This window comes from Sebastes fasciatus, chromosome 15, assembly GCF_043250625.1.
Source record: "Sebastes fasciatus isolate fSebFas1 chromosome 15, fSebFas1.pri, whole genome shotgun sequence".
Lineage (NCBI taxonomy): Eukaryota > Metazoa > Chordata > Actinopteri > Perciformes > Sebastidae > Sebastes > Sebastes fasciatus.
In genome coordinates, this window is record NC_133809.1 from 17,697,447 (window position 1) to 17,715,679 (window position 18,233).

Sequence of the window (18,233 nt, forward strand, 5' to 3'; positions counted from 1 at the left end):
TGTGTGTGTGTGTGTGTGAGAATATGTGTTTAATGCATTTCAGCTTGAGTGCAACACAGCAGGGAGGAGAGAGGAAAAAGATTTAAATTGGACTTTTTTCCACAGGGATATAATGATTGTTTCTGTTCACGGCAGGTCTAAGGCCTGCCATCTGTCAATAGAGCTATTTTGAGTCAGTTTGAAAGCTCGCCCATGTGGTTGAAATTCTGGAGGCAGATTAACGTAGGGGGATACAGATCTGCTGCAGTGTCACTCCAAATCCTGACTATTATGTTCATCTGATAATTGAAAGACAGAACGGTGTAATGTTCCTGAATGGTGACACTGTAACTCTACTATGTGGCAGAGCCCATAGATTTCCATGTTAACAGTAGAGCAGTCAGTGTTTAATTTTCCTCTAGGGAGCTGCATAGCCTGGGCCACCAGCTTGTAAAACCTAAAGACCTACACTGCATATCTTCGTGTGCAGTCTTATCTTTAATTAAATTAAAACCTTGATTTCCCTCAGCTGAGAGTTGATTTCCTCCTGGTATAATTATGCCGGTCTAACGTGTGCACTGGTGTGTTTGGTCAATGGCAGATGATCTATCCAGAGAGCATTGATCCCTGACCATCGTAGCCAAGAGCATTCATTACCGTGGTTTACATCAGATTGAAGCTACCAAACTCTGCAGTGCACAGTCGATCTGATGACGCTTAACTAATATTTACCAATAAGATGTGAACATTGATGCAGATAACAGTTCCATCTATGACAATTAATAGTTTTACCTGCAAAATAACGAATGGCATGACTATTTTTAATTAAGTTAAGATAAAGATTAAGATAAAATAATGAATAGTGGGTTTTACATGATGGTAGCAGCATGGCTAAAAAATATTGGCCAGTGTACCACTTTGGTCCAGACTGAAATATCTCACCAAATTGGATCGATTGCCATGAATTTTGTGTTTTAGATGAAGAACTGTCATAGGGTATAAAGTCTCGAGCTGTTCCAGTTCCACACTTTATACCCTATGACATCATAAATTTGAGTTTTAGCACTCTAGTTTTTGGATTTGGGAGAATGTTGTTCATGTTTACTAATATTTTTTGGACTGTCTTAGACCATAGGAAAAATATGTATGAATTTTGAAAATGGCCGTAGTTCCCCTTCAACTGATAATGAGCAGAGATTTAATGCTTTAAAAAAGTCTCATTGGCATTCAGACCTGTGGGAGGTGCCAACTATGGTGACCAGACGTCCCAAAAAATGAATTCCCAACAGTCTCGAATTACCAGCAGTTGTCCTAAATCCCAAATCCTGTCCTGTTTGTCCCAAAAATTAGACTAATAAACCATGAAATAGGGATCGTTGTGAAACATTATTTTGGTGATGCCCATAGACGGGGAATTATGTCCGTAGTCGAGTATGGCTGGATTACTATGCATAGCGGTGATGCATGGCTATGACGTCGTTGAATTAAAACATTTATGGAGGGAAATTAAACCATCCACTGCTGACGTGGAGCCTTATGTCCCAGGACCTTGTGAACATCCTAGTGCTAAGACATTACAGCACATATTATGAAGAATGAACAAGATGTAGAACAAAGATGCCATGATAATTGAGCAGGCTAAACACACAATTCACTGTAATCCTGGAGAGCAGCACAAAAGCATAGTCTAACTAGAATTGCACTCGGAGAGCGCAGCCCTCTGCCAACGCGTGACTTTAAAAACAGATCACAGCTCACAGCTGGCGGTTACGTGAGGTGATCGACTTATTAACACGGTGTGTATCAGTGTAACGTATCGGCGGATGCCTCTCTCATTCAGCAGCCTTGTTACGTCTGTATAACGTTACACTACGTTGTCCGTCATCCCGTCAGCTACAGCTTTGTTCTTTCTCACTGTGGACGGCCAGCAGCTTCCTCGAATCGGAGTCTCGCCACACATCCACACACATATCTCAGAAGGAGGCGGGGTCACGTGTCATCAACGCGTCATCAGTTACACTGTGCATGTGTTTTACCCTGTGGTCTTAATGCTCAGGCTGATCGGAATCCTTAAAAATATTCCTGAATCCGGATCATGATCCGGATCGCCACCAAAATCGAATGGATTGTTTATTGTGCTACACCCCACCCCTCCAAAATATTTCATTCAAATACATCGCAGACTTTTGGAGTAATCCTTCTAACGGACAAACAAACCAACAAACTGACAAACCAACGCCGTTGAAAACATAACCTCCTTCCTAGGCCTTTGGCCTTGGCGGAGGTAAAAAACATTTGTTCTAGAAATGTTGCTTTTCCAAAGATTGAAAAGAGCTTTTATGCTGGCTTCTTTAAAAATGTATCAGATGACCACAAGAGTATTAAATTCCAACGGTTGTTTTCTCTTTATGAGTAAAACTTTTATGCTAAATTGTAAAACTACTCTTTCATTTTTCCCCCCTTTTTTAATTGTTTCCTTTCAAAACATAGAGAGTAAACAGCGTGTGGCTAACTGACTAACTTCCACTGCCCTACAGGTATGCAGACAATTAGGAAAGCCTCTCTGTTTGGTATTATTCCCTGCAGCCATTCTGCTGAAGGCAGGAGAGTGGTGGGGCCTTTTAATCAGCACCGACGTAGGAAGCTCCCATGTGTGACCAAAGCCCCCCAGACAATCTCAAACGAGTCAAGAAAAATAACTTAGCCCCATACTCCCTCACAATCTCTGCTTTCCTCCCATTTCTTAGCCTTTCTCCAATTGCTCTGTGGCATTAGGTTGGCAACTCTAGCCTCAGTGTTATCTCCAGACAGCAGCCATGGAAGCGAGGGCCAAAGTGTGGAAAACAAGATCCTGTCTCAAACTCAACCTGGGAACAGAGCCTTATCAAATGCCAGGTACGCCTCAGATGCTTCCAACAGGTTCAAAAACATAAAAACCTGCCATACAAGTGCTTTAGACATCTGTGAGCAACTATCTTATCATCCATCCATTTATCTTCGCTGATGCACATTTAAGATCACTGGCACAAACTGGGCGAGAGGCAAATAACCTGCACAGGTCACTAGACCATCACATTCTGTTTTATTACCTGTCTATAAAGAAAAGTGCTATGTGTTGTCACATTTGATTAGGATTCAACCTCTCACATTAGGTTCCCCCCAGAACAAATCACAGTAACATTAAAGTTTTTTTTTTTTTCTATAATTTGTTTTGGAACCGAAACAAAGGGTTCCTCAACTCAAACAGTTTCCTGACATTCTCGGCGCAGCAGAAGGAAGCGTCCTCCTCCCCTCATCTTAGAGGAAGACGCTCTTTGTTCTGAACACAGTGGTGAGAATCTTTGACAACATCAAAGAGTTGCAGAGCGTTTCTCCAACCGGAGTGCTAATGAGAGACGACCATCCTGCACGAGTGTGATTACAGCGGCTTCATTAAGGGGTGAACGGATACCGTGCGCTCAGCTCTGGAAGTGCTGCCTCTGGGAGCTCGTCTCCGACTCAGAACTCGCATTCACTGAAGATCAGGTCTGTCAGCGATGAGTGACTGGGTTAAAGCACTTCTCTCATCACTTTTGATCTTGTGAAAAAAAAAAACAATGAGTGGTTTCTATTGTGAGATCTTAAGAAGATATGGCAAGCATGTTGAAAGAAGATTTAATGTAAAATCAGTATCCAACTAAGGCTGACAGAAACTTCCCCACTCCGGTGCAAATTCTCCTCAGGGTGAAAAGACCCAGTGCAATGCAGCCGAGCTGTTTATCATCGCCTCGAGAGCTGGAGAGCTATTCACTCAAAACAGAGAGGAAAGGGAAAAACAAAAGGGACTCAGTTAGCATTACATGTCACAAAAACATAAACTCAACAAATCACCAGAAACCAACTGAGAGCAAGAAAGAGGGTAAATGAGAACAACTTGACCCTGAATTTCATTCCTTCACCGAGGGACAACAGAGAGAGTTTATTTCCTCTACAGCCACGCATCAGAGCTGCTATATTTACAACCTGGCAACCCTGCACTGATATTGTTATGGATTATTCTGCAAAATTGGTTTTGGTAATTTATCGTGGTTTATGGCTAGATTAATTGCTTGACCTTTTTGACCATGTTTGTGTGCGTGTGCGTGTGTGTGTGTGTGTGTGTGTGTGAAGGAGAAGGGAAATGGTGAAAAACTGGACATATTCATCTTGCAAAGTTGTACCGTTTCTACGACTCTTATCACAAAAGAAAAGAAAGTAGAATCTGCAAAATACAGCTACTAGATGATCACTAGATGAGCGATCACCTGATCACACTCACTGACCCATTCTACCTGCCATACAGGCTTTCAGCAGAATCAATTAGTGACAATAGATCTGACTCCACCTTCTGATATTCAAACCACTATCTCCTCCCCCTCCTCTTCCTCTAAATGGGGGTGAATGATTCAAGCGTCGCTCCACTCCTCCACCCTCATCCCTCCTCGCTATAATTATTTGAGTTGCATTAGGTCTCCCATTAAAATTAGCAATGTTTTATGGTAATTCCTTTTGAAAAAACCCTGTTGCTGAGGGAGATAATTATCTTGATTATTCAGGCTCTTGTACCCAAGATGCATAGGGCATAGGCTCCCGTTTGCTCGGGGCCGTTCTTACCCACAAGTGGAAATAATTGAAATGTGGCAGATGTTTAATTATTGCTATTTTAAACACAGTAGATCGTAATGAAGAGTGTATCATTCCAACGTTACCGAGTATGATAATCACTTATTTCATACAGGCTGAGTAATTATTTTTCTTAGTAATTTAAATGTAGAACTAGTTAAATGTTTATCAAGTTCATGATTCATCACACCGAGGGAGACCCTGAATTAATTCCAGCTTGCTGGAGAGCAAAAAAAATAGTGATCCTAGATGCCCTTTCATGAAGACGCACCCAGGACTGACACTGCAAAAGCAATTCAGGACGGAAAGCAACATACAGTAAATGTCAAACCCAAATATTACAGCAGACAGAAGCAGAAAATACACAATATCCTCTATGATGATGTATGATATGTGCAACACCGAGGTAACATGATGGATCAGTCGCCGGCTTTGAGAAAGACTTTCCAGCAGGACGCTAAAGGAAACGTGCTGGCCTGATATGATCTGGAATTCTCTCAATAACAAGGGTAGGCACAAGGGCACTGGTCTCAAAGGACATAATCTATTATTCATCTGAAGATCTTATGAATTAACAATGAGATAATCTCACCATATATGTTTTACATCATAAACAGGAAAAACACTATTATCACTAATAGTGTCTTATTTTTCCTGCATGATTATAATTCTAAACAGACTGCTGCACAAAAGCAATATTAATATTTGATTGAAACGGAAAAATATTATCAGATCTTGTCAGGTCAAGTCAGTCATCTAAAATTAGAGATTAATTTGTACAATTGATTGTAATTAAAAATGTCATTAAGCTTGCCATATCCTTGTAAATGACACAAACTCCTGTCCCCACAGGCAAATTAGTCTCAGGCGTCACACGCTGAAAGGATAAGCCTGACTATATTATTTATTTTTCTTATTGCCACCAAATCCCATGAAAAGACATGAAAAAAACAACAATTAATTAGTAATTAATAAGGTATCGACCGAAATAACCAATTACCAAGTAGTATTAAAACTTCTCCAGTCAAACAACACCTTCAATCGATCCTTTTTGTGCACAGATCTAGAAAAGAAATTCTATTTGTATGGTTTTGCTCGCAGTCAATCACAGCAAGCACTTTTCGATTTAATGCAATGTGTGATTGGCCCACTACCGCAGCAGCAAAATCATGTTTTAAATTGGCAAACATATGTGTGATTCATGGCGCAATTCAAACGGGATCAAAAAGATATTCGTCACTCGCCGTTGACATACAATTCATATTTACAGTATTCAGAAAAAAGGCCTGCCTGTACACAGTGGGACATACACACAGCTTCCATTCACATGATGGGTATCGAATGAAGTACTCTATTGGTATCTGTATGATTTTATACTAGTATTGGTACAGGCATTGTAACTTTTCAAACGATACCTAGCCTTACTACTAACATATGTCGCCTGTGTAGACAAAGCTTGATGCATTGTATTCCTCTCTGTGCCATAGGAATCCATTGCTGTCCAAAAACAGCAAACACATCAGTGAGTCACAATGTTGTACTGATATTGTTCCTTCATTACAGTGAACATGGACACTGTAGTTTATTTTGAGTCAATCCTACAACCACCGTCCTGCTGCCGAAAACACTCACTACCACACCAAATGTGTATTAATCCTCTGCTGAAAATAATCCATCAAATACACAATTTACTCATGTTTGAGTAACATTTGCTGAAAACTACAATGCCCGCCTGTTCTAGGTAATTGTTCAGCCTTTTATAGAAATTAAAGCATATTTGTGACCCGATTTACGTTGTTAGAAGGAATGAATGTGCTTGGGGCCAATCAAAAAGTATTGAGACGGATTAACACTAGTTTGTTTCGGTCTTTTCATGGGATTTGTTGACAGTAACAGAAATATAAAATCATCACCATCATTATCTTTTAAGACCAGGTAAGAAATGGCCATACTTCAGGTCACTAATAAGACATTCTCATCTTCATAATAATCAGCATTAAAAGGACCCCGCAAAGGTGTCCATCTGTCTTGGTGCTTGTGAGGGCAGATGCCTCTCACCCTATGGTCCACCTCTCACCCTCTGAGCCTCCCTCCTCTGAAGAAGCTCTTTTAATTAAAACATTGTAGAAGGACTGTACCACGTGTTTAACGCCCCCTCTTTCCATCAGAAGGAGCAGCATCGAGCCCAAGTGGATGCACAGGGCCTGCCGAGACAGAGATGTGATAAGAGTAGACGTGATACAAGCACTTCACTGTGGGGTGGAGTGATATTTGCCAAGTTTGCTAAAGCTGAATATTCATGTAATTATGAAAGCCCGCAGTTAAAGAGTCAAGTGCAGGAGGTGATTTATGGCAAATCGAGATTATAGTGGTAACTTACAATTCATCTTAGTTTTCTCAACACCGATTTCTGTAGAACTTGTCAGCACTGTTGTCAGCCGTGAATAGGTAGAAGAATTACAATATCCATCATGTTTTATGGACATCTAAAACAGAGAGCGACAGCCACGCGTAAAGCCAGACTGGCATGCCCTGCGGCTCTTTGCTCCTCTCGTGGAGAGGGAGCACCCTGAATCAGTCACAGAAACAACCTTTAGTGCACATCTGTACACTCGTTGGTGTAAATGTTTATAACAAGCCATCTATGTAGTTATTATGTAACATAATTATCATCATTAATTCCAATTGGAGCTGTAATCAGGGTCTTATAGACAAGTCAATTCCACAACCTGGTCCAGTTGAGATTGTGTCAAGACCTGGTGTAATGGATAAAGATGATTCTACAGCAGGTAACTGAATAAACTATAGCTTTTATGAGGCCTCGCAGTAATTTCACACTACGAGGTTGTAATCTGGGATACCGAATGAGTAAACTGGATGACATCATCATAGCGGCATTACTGTGGCTGGTGTGGTTCAAATCTGATAAAGGCTGACACCCTCACTTAGTAAGCATATCCACAGGTCTCTGAGCAAACCAGTTTCAGTTCAGTTCATTTTATTCTGCCAAATTAAACAAAGTTGAAGAGGTGTATTTTTTGGTGGAGAAAGATTGACATTTGCATGAAATTGCTTGAATGCAAATTGTGCAGATAACTTTGCACATACATGTGTAGGTGTTACACAGCAAGTGCATATGGGACAAGATTTGTGTGCCGGTCGTTCCCCAGAGAATGCAATTACAGACCAATTTACACCCCCTCATTTTTCTATGCTGCATTTATCTTTAGCAAAGTGCACTTGGGTTGAAATGAAGCATGGCAATGGTCTCCGTTTATGAACACTATCAAAACACACCGGAATTGTCTGCCATATGCTCCGCCGTGCTCAGGTTGCCCATCAAAATGACTTCAAATTAGAGAATTCATCCCTCGTGTTCCTATTCGATTTGCTTTCACTCTAAGTCCACTTAGCTTCAACAGATCACTGCTAATTGGTGGGTTTTTTCCTTGCCAGGATGGCTGCTACATTGCTGGAGCCTCGCTCATTTTCTTGTTGTTTGAATGTCTACAAGACATGCTGGTGTTCAGTTTGTTAACACGCACGCACAATACTACGTTTAACACTGCGGCCCGTGGAATTGTTTCCCCACTAATGCTTCTTTGGATGAGTAACCGAAGAGCGAGGGTAAATCTCCTGAAGTGGTAATATGTCTACAAACACCATTTAACAATGCCTGATGAATATTCAGAGTTCTCGTGCCCGGGCAGGAAATCCCTATCAGCCATTTTACAAAGTATAGCACATAATTAAGCCACCTCTAAAATGGAGATCTAACGCCCTGTCTTGTCTGATGCCCCCCAGCTTTTAATTAACTAAATTACTGCATACTTCTCCCCCCATTGATTACTGCTATGGGGATTGATTATTTCCACACAAACACACAACTGCTGCAGGTGTGAAAAAGATAGTTCTAATGAGAAGATGTGTTAAAATCAGGAGAAAATGAAACTAAAATATAGACATTGTGCAGTCTCCAGGTTTCATCCAACTGTTTGACCTCATTTGCAAATGAAACGTATTACAGTTTTTGCTAGTGGGGGCATAAATGTCCTCTAAGCACAGACAGAGGACACATGTCTGACTATAACTACAGTCTTAGCCCTGGACCACTGCGGGGTGACACAGGACCATCATTTATGGTTCAGCGATGGGGAGGAGACCAATTTTTTACTTGACACGTGAGCTGTCGAAGTTGCATCTATAGTCCTTTATAAAGATGGACGTTTTGAACAAGAGTGAAACTGTGAGGTTAAATTGAGTAAGACTGGATGCAAAATTGCAGGCAATGTTTTGCCTCCCTGTGCAGAGGGAGTGTAGGCTTGGGAACGCGTGGTCATTCAGCAACACTTCCTCTGAGTCTCCACTTACTCATCGGACTGGTTCTTGTTTCAGCCTCGCCTTAAGGTCCTTTGCAATTTCAACTAGCATTATTGTGAGCTGAGTAACAGCGTTCAACCACACCTTTATTGAAAGGTAATCATTAAAAGGCCGTTAATCAAACAGTCAAAACTCTGCACACATTTTATAAAGATCATCCACAAAACACACACATACAAAAAAAAAGACTGAATTAGATGGTTGTAATTTCATGTCGCACGGTTTACTCACATCATCTTAGAATATAAGACAAAGCCTGAGGCTTCCTTGGAGCGAGCTGTGGGGCTTATGAAATACTGTAACCGCATAACCACACTGAAAGAACCGTTTTAAGACAAGCCCAAATAACAATTCAAAACTTGTAGGGACAATTTAAATACATACTTGTGTGCAGGCGCATACACCCTTTTCTCCACCTGTAAAACTCCCATTGACGGTGAACCTACTGGCTTTTCTCTTGCATCAGAGGACACATCAGCTGGTGACACATCTGTCCAGAAGCTTGCTGACCATTATTCTTTTCAGCAGAGCAAATGTTGCAGCTGTATGCATACAGCACCTTTAGTGACATTCAGAAGAGATGATTTTCAATCTCTCCACCACACTGACATTCAACAACATGGGCTCCATGTTATGATAAGATCTCTCTCTCTCTCTCTCTCTTTTTTCCCTCTCTGCCCCCCCCTTTCTTCCCCTCTTGGGCGATGGTACAGGCTGCGGCTGCCACAGCCCTGCTGTCAGACTGCCATAGCAGCCTCTCTCTCCTGCTCTCAGCCCATGGGGTACAGCTGACAACACATGATCCTCAGAGCCAGACAGCCAGCTCGAGCACAGCAAGAGAGCCTTCAGCTAGTGCTGACATATTCCAGGGCCCATTTCAACAGATGGAGTTTTTACAGGTACCGTTTGGGGTAAAATACCTCGCTCGAGGGTACAGCATCTGGTCCGTCACAAATTGGATGGTGTACCCCGCCTACCCCCCCCTCCCGTCCGTCTCACATCTTCAACCCCTTTCACCTCACCCTTCCTTTCTCCTTCCCCATTATGTAGTAGATGGGTACTGTCCATCAGAATAAACACAACAGCCTTGTAAATAAAAAAAAAAAGCCCTGCTGTAGAGAAAACGCAGCCCTGGCGAAGAATTACTGTGTTGATTCATTTTCAGATAAAGTTTCAGTCCATTATTCCTCCCAATATAATGCACTAAACAGCTCAAGCGTTGCATCAACAGATACAATTCAGTTCCCTCCTCTGCTCGGCTAAGGTCTATGACATGACACAGTGTTAAATCTCATTTCCGCAGCAACTTGAGCCTCGTGGACCACTCCAAGTCTCCATCACTCACGCTGCGCTCAATAACCTTGGACTCGTATTTCTCTGGCAGTGATTTAACGACTTGCAAAATTACACTGCGGTTGGTTGAGCCTGTGTTGATGTTGATATCTCTACTCTTTACTGTCCTGTGACCTGTCAGTCCACTCCTGTTATTTATCACGACTTACGCCATGACACATGAGCAACGCCCAATCGGCCATTCATCTCCCTGTTAAATAATACGTGCCAGGGCCGGGTCCGGATCGGAGGAGCAAGGTGAACTATGAGGTTTTGAAAACTGCAGCGGATGAATTACAACCATCAAGGAGTTCCTCTGAAGTTGTGCCACCGAGCGTCTTGCTAAGGCCTGACAGGCTGTAAAACTGAATTTACACATGCGAGGCAGTAACTGTGGTTGGATTAGTGAGCTGCTTATTCCTCTTTGATGGAATTTATGCGTTTTTATATTACAGAATGCCACAAAATCACCATTGTGTCATGTAGGAGCTGATGCAAATGCTGAGCTAAAGCATAAAAAGGCACTAGAAGAAGACTCTTACTATTGAAGCCTACCTACCTTTTCACACTCCTTTGTCTCATATGTCACAGGAAGGGCTAAGTCGGAGGTTCACTGCATAAAAACACAATTGGAGAGAGGGAGAAAATCAATATTTGAAGAGTCTCAGTCTGTGCATTTTAAGTAGTCTATGAGAGAAAAAGCATGCATATTCCACCATGTCTGAATTATTAACAATTCTATGGTTTGTCTCAGTACTCTTGGAGTATAATGTCAGGACTGTAAGAGGACAAAAGCAACATTAACTGTTGGCAATAACATGTATTTAAAGTCTCAGCGAGCAGCATTAATTCAGTGGCAGTTCATATGCGTTGGTTATGAAATGTAAATACATTTTAGAACAACTAGGGACTGTGTTCAAGACTACTTTAAGATGTTTTACATGAGCGTACAGGCTGTAATAAACATTTAAAAACATATTCTTGCTTATCTTAGGCCAACACTCTTGTTTAAGCAATTCTGGGAGCATTCCTTCCTGTTGATATCCCCAGTGACTTCTTATTTATTTACTCATACTAATCGTAATTCAGTCCACGCCACTCCTTCATGGTAATCACCACACACTGCAGCCAATTAATTCACTGAAAATGTGGTGCAGCAACTATACATTACATAAATACTGTATGCATGCAATGATACACATTTACACTGCAACATGCTGTGTGGGGGCCCACCTTGCTTCTACCAACAGGGTACAGCAAGTATGGAGGAAAATCATCGTCGACATAACGAGAGCTTCATTAGCACATCTTTTATTTTACAAAGATCTATTCAAAAATTAATTTAAATGCAGACTCGCATCAAAATGCATTAACAATGCATCTCTAAAACCACACAGGAATAAGAAAACTGAATGTCCCTTTCTACAGACCATTGCTGAATAGAGTTGTTATTTTGAGGCTTGTACTGTGGGTGTGAATTAAATCTTGCAGACAGGATGAAAAGATAAGGGCAGGCAGAGACATCACAGTTCCTCATTAGAAGTCATGAAGGTACTTAGCTATTCAAATTGGTCTTAAACAGGAATATATGGCATCCTATAACAAAGAATCCTAATGCCACTGCAAAATGTGCTTTTATTCCTTTGTCACATCTGATGAAGATACGAGAGGCAGCGCCCACAACGAGATTAACGCTGATATGACAGCAAGACAATCATGGCAGACAAATGGCCAGTAATTCAATCACTGGTGCAGGACATGTCATGTCAGCCAGTCTATTGACTCTGACAGGCTGCACGAGGTGCTGGCAGACCTATATTGACCCGGGGCACACAAAGTGCTGATGCATCATTGTGTAAATTAGAAAGAGACTGGTCTCCTTCACCTTTGACCAACAGCTTAGTGAGAGGCAGACCTAAAAATCTAAACCAAAAAGAGAAGAAACTCACCGACGTCGACATCCATCTGGAGAATATTTGTCACTGGCAGTCATGCTTTCTTCTTGGTTGTCAATGGTAACTACAAAAAATTAAATGTCTTATATAAAATACAACACAAAAACAATCTGCCCAGTGACCTTTAAGAGAACTGAAATTTCAATTCTGGGCTGGTTTTCCTGGGCCACCAGTGTTGTCTCATTTATCCAAAACAATTACTGCTACAGGTGGGAAAAAAATAGATTCACCTATGTATCACGATTTATTTATTTTATAAATATTTTTTTTTGTTATGGCAGAACCGATTTACTTGCTTCATTTGAGTCTATGCGGAGGTAGAAGGAAGTTACCGTTTTTATTGTTGTAGTCTGAGTAACGTGACGTCATGTCCGTTTCGTATCCGTCAACCAAAACAGACCGCAACCGGCCGCAGCGAGCCGAAACGACAAAGCAGAGAACGGCAGAGGGTCCGCGTGGATACAACTTGCAACCTCACATTATAAAATTTAAAAATAAATAAATAAATAAATAAATCCAAACATTTTAAAGTATTAATTTAACTATTTTCCAAAGTGAAAGTCCCTAGAAGTGTATGATTCAACTTTTTCCCATGGTCTAGTGTTAAAAAAGTTAAACAGAAATCACAATAAATCGTAATATCGAATCGCAATACTTAAAAATTCTCAGCAAAAAGGACTCGGCACCTAAGTATCGTGATAGTATCGAATCAGGACATAAGTGAATCATCCCAGCCCTACTGCTACCATGGATATTGTAAAAAAAAAAATTTAATATTGAGATGAAAAAAAAAAAAAGCTGAAAAACAACATCCTATATCCCTTCAGTTCCCATTCCCATCACAGCTCGGATGCATGCACAGCCACACCAGATCCAGATGCCAGTCATTAAATAATTTATGTCCGGCTGAGATGAACTTTGATTTAATTGATCTGGGCAAGCCTGTGTGGAGAAAAACTGATGGGCCACAATGTTTGGATTCGATTCAGAAGTGCAAGAGAATGAGTGTGTCCGGAGGATTTATTGAACACATTACAGCAGGAAGCAGAAACAAGCGCCTCTCACCAGCATGACTAATACCATTACAAAACAAAAACCATAGTTTGTGTTTAGGTAATTACTGTTCGAACACACTGATGGACTGAGTAAACACTGTTGATTAATGACCAAATCCGTCCGCCATGACGTAGATTGAACACACAGCATCATTCAGGCTTTTCATTCTACTGCCTTCGAAAGCCCTGTTGGTAATTGAAACATGCTATGTCCAATTTTTTCCTCTTTTCCTGGGGCACAGCTGAGTCTGATATGCATAGGTGGCCAAGAGGGATGCACATCTGACACCAGTGTGTGTGTGTGTGTGTGTGTGTATATGGAGGGGCGGTGGGAGGGTGGGGCTCAATCATGGAGAACTCTTAATCCGTTTTCTTACCTTACATGCTTCAAAGGCACTTACAAAGGCGTTATCAGAGTGACGACAGAATGGAAACTAACAAAGAAAGGTAGGCGGGTACTAGAAGAAGTGACAGACTGTACAATAAGTGGGGGCACATGAGAGTGGGTGAAGGTAGGTGGCGATACCTGTGCCATGACACCTCCGCCGCACAGCTTGTGTGAGGCAGGTGTTGCCAGCCTCGGGGGTTGGACCGTCTTTCACCTTACTGTACTTGATTTTATTCCACCGCCCAAACGCATGCAGAGTAACACAGACGCCGCGCACACAAACATGGGCGAGCAACCGTACACACAAAGAACAGAGAGGTGGATGGGGGTGGAGACGCAGGCAAGGCGAGCGAAAGAGAAGGTACCGCACACACAAAAAAAACGCTGCTGCTGCTTGTGTAAATTGGCTGTTGCTGCCTCCTCTTTGCCAGATTAACTCCACAGGGCAAGGAAGAGGAGGAGGGAGGGAAAGAGTGCGAGTGGGGGGCTGGGTTCAGTCCTTTCATCAAAGGGCCTTTCTTTCCCCCCGTCTCTTTCTTTCTCTGTGTGAGGGAGTGCCAACCCCGGAGTGGGCAATCCATTCTGTGATTGCATGTCAAGAAGTAAAAGCTACATTGTCTACGTTGGAAATCACACCTGACGGAAATAACAAGCTTTATCCAAACTTGAACAACATAATGCATCTATCACACACTTCCACATTCACAATTTTGCACAACAAAAACAGGCTGCAGAATTTTGTATGGAAGTCAACCCAGTGGATGTGCTTAAAGCAAAAAAGGAACAGCACTGGAATAACAACAATGAATTAAATGCATCATCCTCATGTCCCATTATTCTAATTCCAGCTCCGGTGTCCTGTGTATGGGTGTGCTGTTTCCAGGCCCTACGGCCAGGACGTTTTAATCTCTTGTGCCTGGCCCGAGGCCATGAGGCCGACCCTCAACCCTGAGAGACAGGTCTGCTGACACTCCTCTGCTCTCTATTGTGAGGCTGTCACATCCCGCTCTCAAATCCCCAGCCCACTTCTGTCATCCGCTCTCCCCTGAGTGGGTGTAATTACATTAAGGAGTCAATCCGTGCTCAAACTTCCTCTAGCCACATCTCCATCCCGCTGCATATCTTAGCATTAGCTTTCCTATAATCCTGACCCAGGGCAATAATAATGACCTGTGTACAAGGGGGCCACCTCCCATTAGCTCCATGACAAGACTTCGCTCACCTCTTCTAGAAGTAACTGCTCACTCCTGGAAAAGATGCAATTATGAACTATTTGGCGTGCTACTACTACTACTTCTTCTTCAGGTTGGGATTAAGACAAATATCTGCTAAAATCTGTGGAGCCATGGTCAAAATTAGATGAAACACGGACCAGATTAATGTCTGCATCAGGGTTAATGTTAGCCGGTATCAGATGTAGTTGTCCAGCAGATTAAATGATCAACGGCCAAAATATCCGTTGGGAAATATGTCAAATTAATGAATTAATAGCATATTAAATAGCTTAATATTGTAAGATATGTTGCCAAGACAACTTAAATATAAACATATATTATACAAAAGTTTAAATGGCCTACACTCCGCTGTGCTAATCCAATACACTTGTCAAATTCGGCAAATATCTCCTCATGGTCCGCTGGCTGTCCGCTCTTATGCGTGAAAAAAGCCGGTCTTCATACGGAGACAGCCGACTGTGTAAATGCAAAACAAACGTGGCTCGGACCAAGCTACTATGATGATGATATAAATAATGATTACATCCATGTTTCTTCCATAAATGTTGACTTTTGGACTTCGGATTGAGACAATTACAGTGATAGGTGTGTGTGCTTGAGAGAGAGACTGAGAGGAGAAGTGAAGGTGGCCTGCACGCAATGTTTCCGTTAGATATTAATTATAATTTGAATGTCAACGTTATGAATGAAGCTTCAAACTATTCGGTAGGCTACAGCCCTACAACGCACATGCCAACCCGCCTATTATTTATTTTTTAGACCGCTTTTTCATTTAACTTATATAACCATACTGGCCGTCAAAAAAAAAGTCTAGCGTAAACCCTGGTCTGTATAGATGAAAAGGAGATGTGATATGACTTATTGAATGAGATATTGCCTTTGAAGCAACGTTATGACAAAGGTGGGTTTAAGTGGATGTCAATGAAAGATCTCTGAATATTAATCTTACTGTAAAAGACAAGTCAAAGGCAAAGGGAGGGGTAGCCACGCTAGATAAATGATGTTTTATTCAATCCGGAGGGGTTGAAGTTCACCGTCTTAATCTGATTTGGGAATATTCACTCAGCTTGATAATTGCTTTAGCACCAAACCTGTAGTTGTAATTACATCACTTGGTTAATATCAGCATTCGGCTACTGTTAATCTAATTCTGTATGAAGTGGGTGAGCATTGCTCCAAAGTTGTCTAAATTGAGTTACAGGCTATCGTTTTCAGTAAATTCGCCCGGTTTTCCTCAGCTCTAAATGGATGATTTGCCGGTGTGCAAAGTCCCCGAGGAAATCAGAGTCTGATAAAACATGAAGCTAAAGTGACAAAAGAATTGCTGCATCAAAATAAAACATTAGTCGTCTTGGTTTTACAGCTGCTTTACAATGGCGTATATAGCATTAATAATGAGCTATTCATCCTTCCTTCATTATAGTGGAGCAGCAGCTCAACAGATAGAAAGAATGCACTTGTTACATGCTGTCATATATTATAATAAAATGTTTCGAAGTTATTCGATACTATAATGAATTTAACATTACAGCATCCATTCTCATTTTTCACACTATTCTAGTCAGACTTTCCTACGTTTTTTTATGCAGCTCTGATGTTTGAGGGATAAATGTAGTTGTTTCTCATATCTGTCACTGTTTGAGTCTTAAGTAATGTAATATGATGTTACAGAGCAAAAAAAAAAATCAGTAAAATCGATGCTTCCACAACGGAAATATCCCGTTTTAAATGTAAAGCAAGGGTATCTGAGGAAATACTGCTGTAACAACTTCCACTTGTATGAATTATCTCATGAAAGATCAAAGTAATGCAGCCCCATGTTCAATCATGTACAACCTTACTGAATAATTCCTGTATTGATTAGGGAGGAGAGATCAGTCCAGTGTATTTGAATCATCTAGTACCTCACATTGCTATTGCGGATAAAGAGAAAAAGGAAAAAAAGTTCCAGCGCAAAGCTAAGGCACCATCCCTCTCATCTCCTTATACATATGCTTCAAAAAATATTTATCCAGCCTCTGTCTTTGCAGGGTGAAAACAATGAATTTTGCATGGATTCTCTCCAAAGACAAAAAGTGCCAGGTTTTTGTGAAGAAGGCTGGCATTGTCGTGCCCCCCAGAATCCACTCCAGACCCCCCGCAAGGAACCTCGTCTGAAGTTCCTCTGAGAAGAGAGGAAATGCCTGCCTGCCTGCCTCATCGAGGCCCTGCTACTCCATATTCATGTGTAGATTCGGAGGGGAAGACTCAACTCATCAAACACGGCAAAAAGTCAAACTCAGAGCACCTCCTTTTTTTGGATACGGGGCTCCTGTTTGAAGTTTGCAGGGTGCACTGTCATGGAGAAAAAAAATACAAAATAGCAGGCACACCATGTGTTCTCTTTTGTGGTGCAGAGAATTAGTCCCCCTGTAGTTTGTCCCACATGTCCATGAATAAAAAATGCCAGCATGTAAAGAATCAGTGCTACATATTTTGTGTGTGACTGGTCATAGTGACATGATGCCTTTATATAACTATCCATTCATTTTTTGCTCAAGGTGTGCAACTGAGGTACACTGTCATATCTTAATCTAAGGCTGCATTCAGATCAGCAATAGTACTGCATTGAAAAAATACACTGCTTTGATTTGGAAGTACAGATAACGGTGAAAAATGAAATGTAGGCTAAGACGCCTAGTTCAAAAGCTTATCAGATGGCAAGACACCATGCAGCAGTTTATACTAATCTATGGCAGGATCTTCCAACTCAGTGCATGTAAGATAAACAGAAGTCAAGCAAATTGCATCTATAGTAGAGATGTCAGGAGAACCGATACTTCGGTACCAAGTCGATGCCAAGATTCTGAAAACAGTACTGTAGGTATTGTCTAGGCTCGAGACTAATGGCGTCCCGTCGTCCCAGGGATGATAGAAAATGTAATAAACTCACCATCAATGCACCCTATTTTTATGCTACATTGTGCATAACTTAACCTAACAAAAAACAGTATGCAAAGGGTAATTGGTAAATGGACTTGCTTTTATATAGCGCTTTTCTAGTCTTCCGACCACTCAGAGCACTTAACACTACATGTCAGCATTCACCCATTCACACACCCTTTCATACACTGATGGCAGAGGCTGCTAAGGTGCCAACTTTGCCCATCAGGATCTAATCTAAATACTCATTCACACACCGATGGCTATGCCTTCGGGAGCAATTTGGGGTTAAGTGTCTTGCTCAAGGACACATCGACATGTGACCCGGAGCAGCCGGGGATCGAAC

At 41.5% G+C, this 18,233-nt stretch overlaps 1 long non-coding RNA gene across 1 annotated transcript in view; it reads right to left on the reverse strand.

Moving 5' to 3' along the window:
- Positions 1–18,233, reverse strand: part of LOC141783997 (uncharacterized) — a 144,176-nt gene that overhangs the window by 113,497 nt on the left and 12,446 nt on the right. The window contains exon 2 of the long non-coding RNA XR_012597397.1: positions 10,892–10,945. This is a non-coding gene — a long non-coding RNA (uncharacterized LOC141783997). The remainder of the gene's footprint in view (positions 1–10,891; positions 10,946–18,233) is intronic.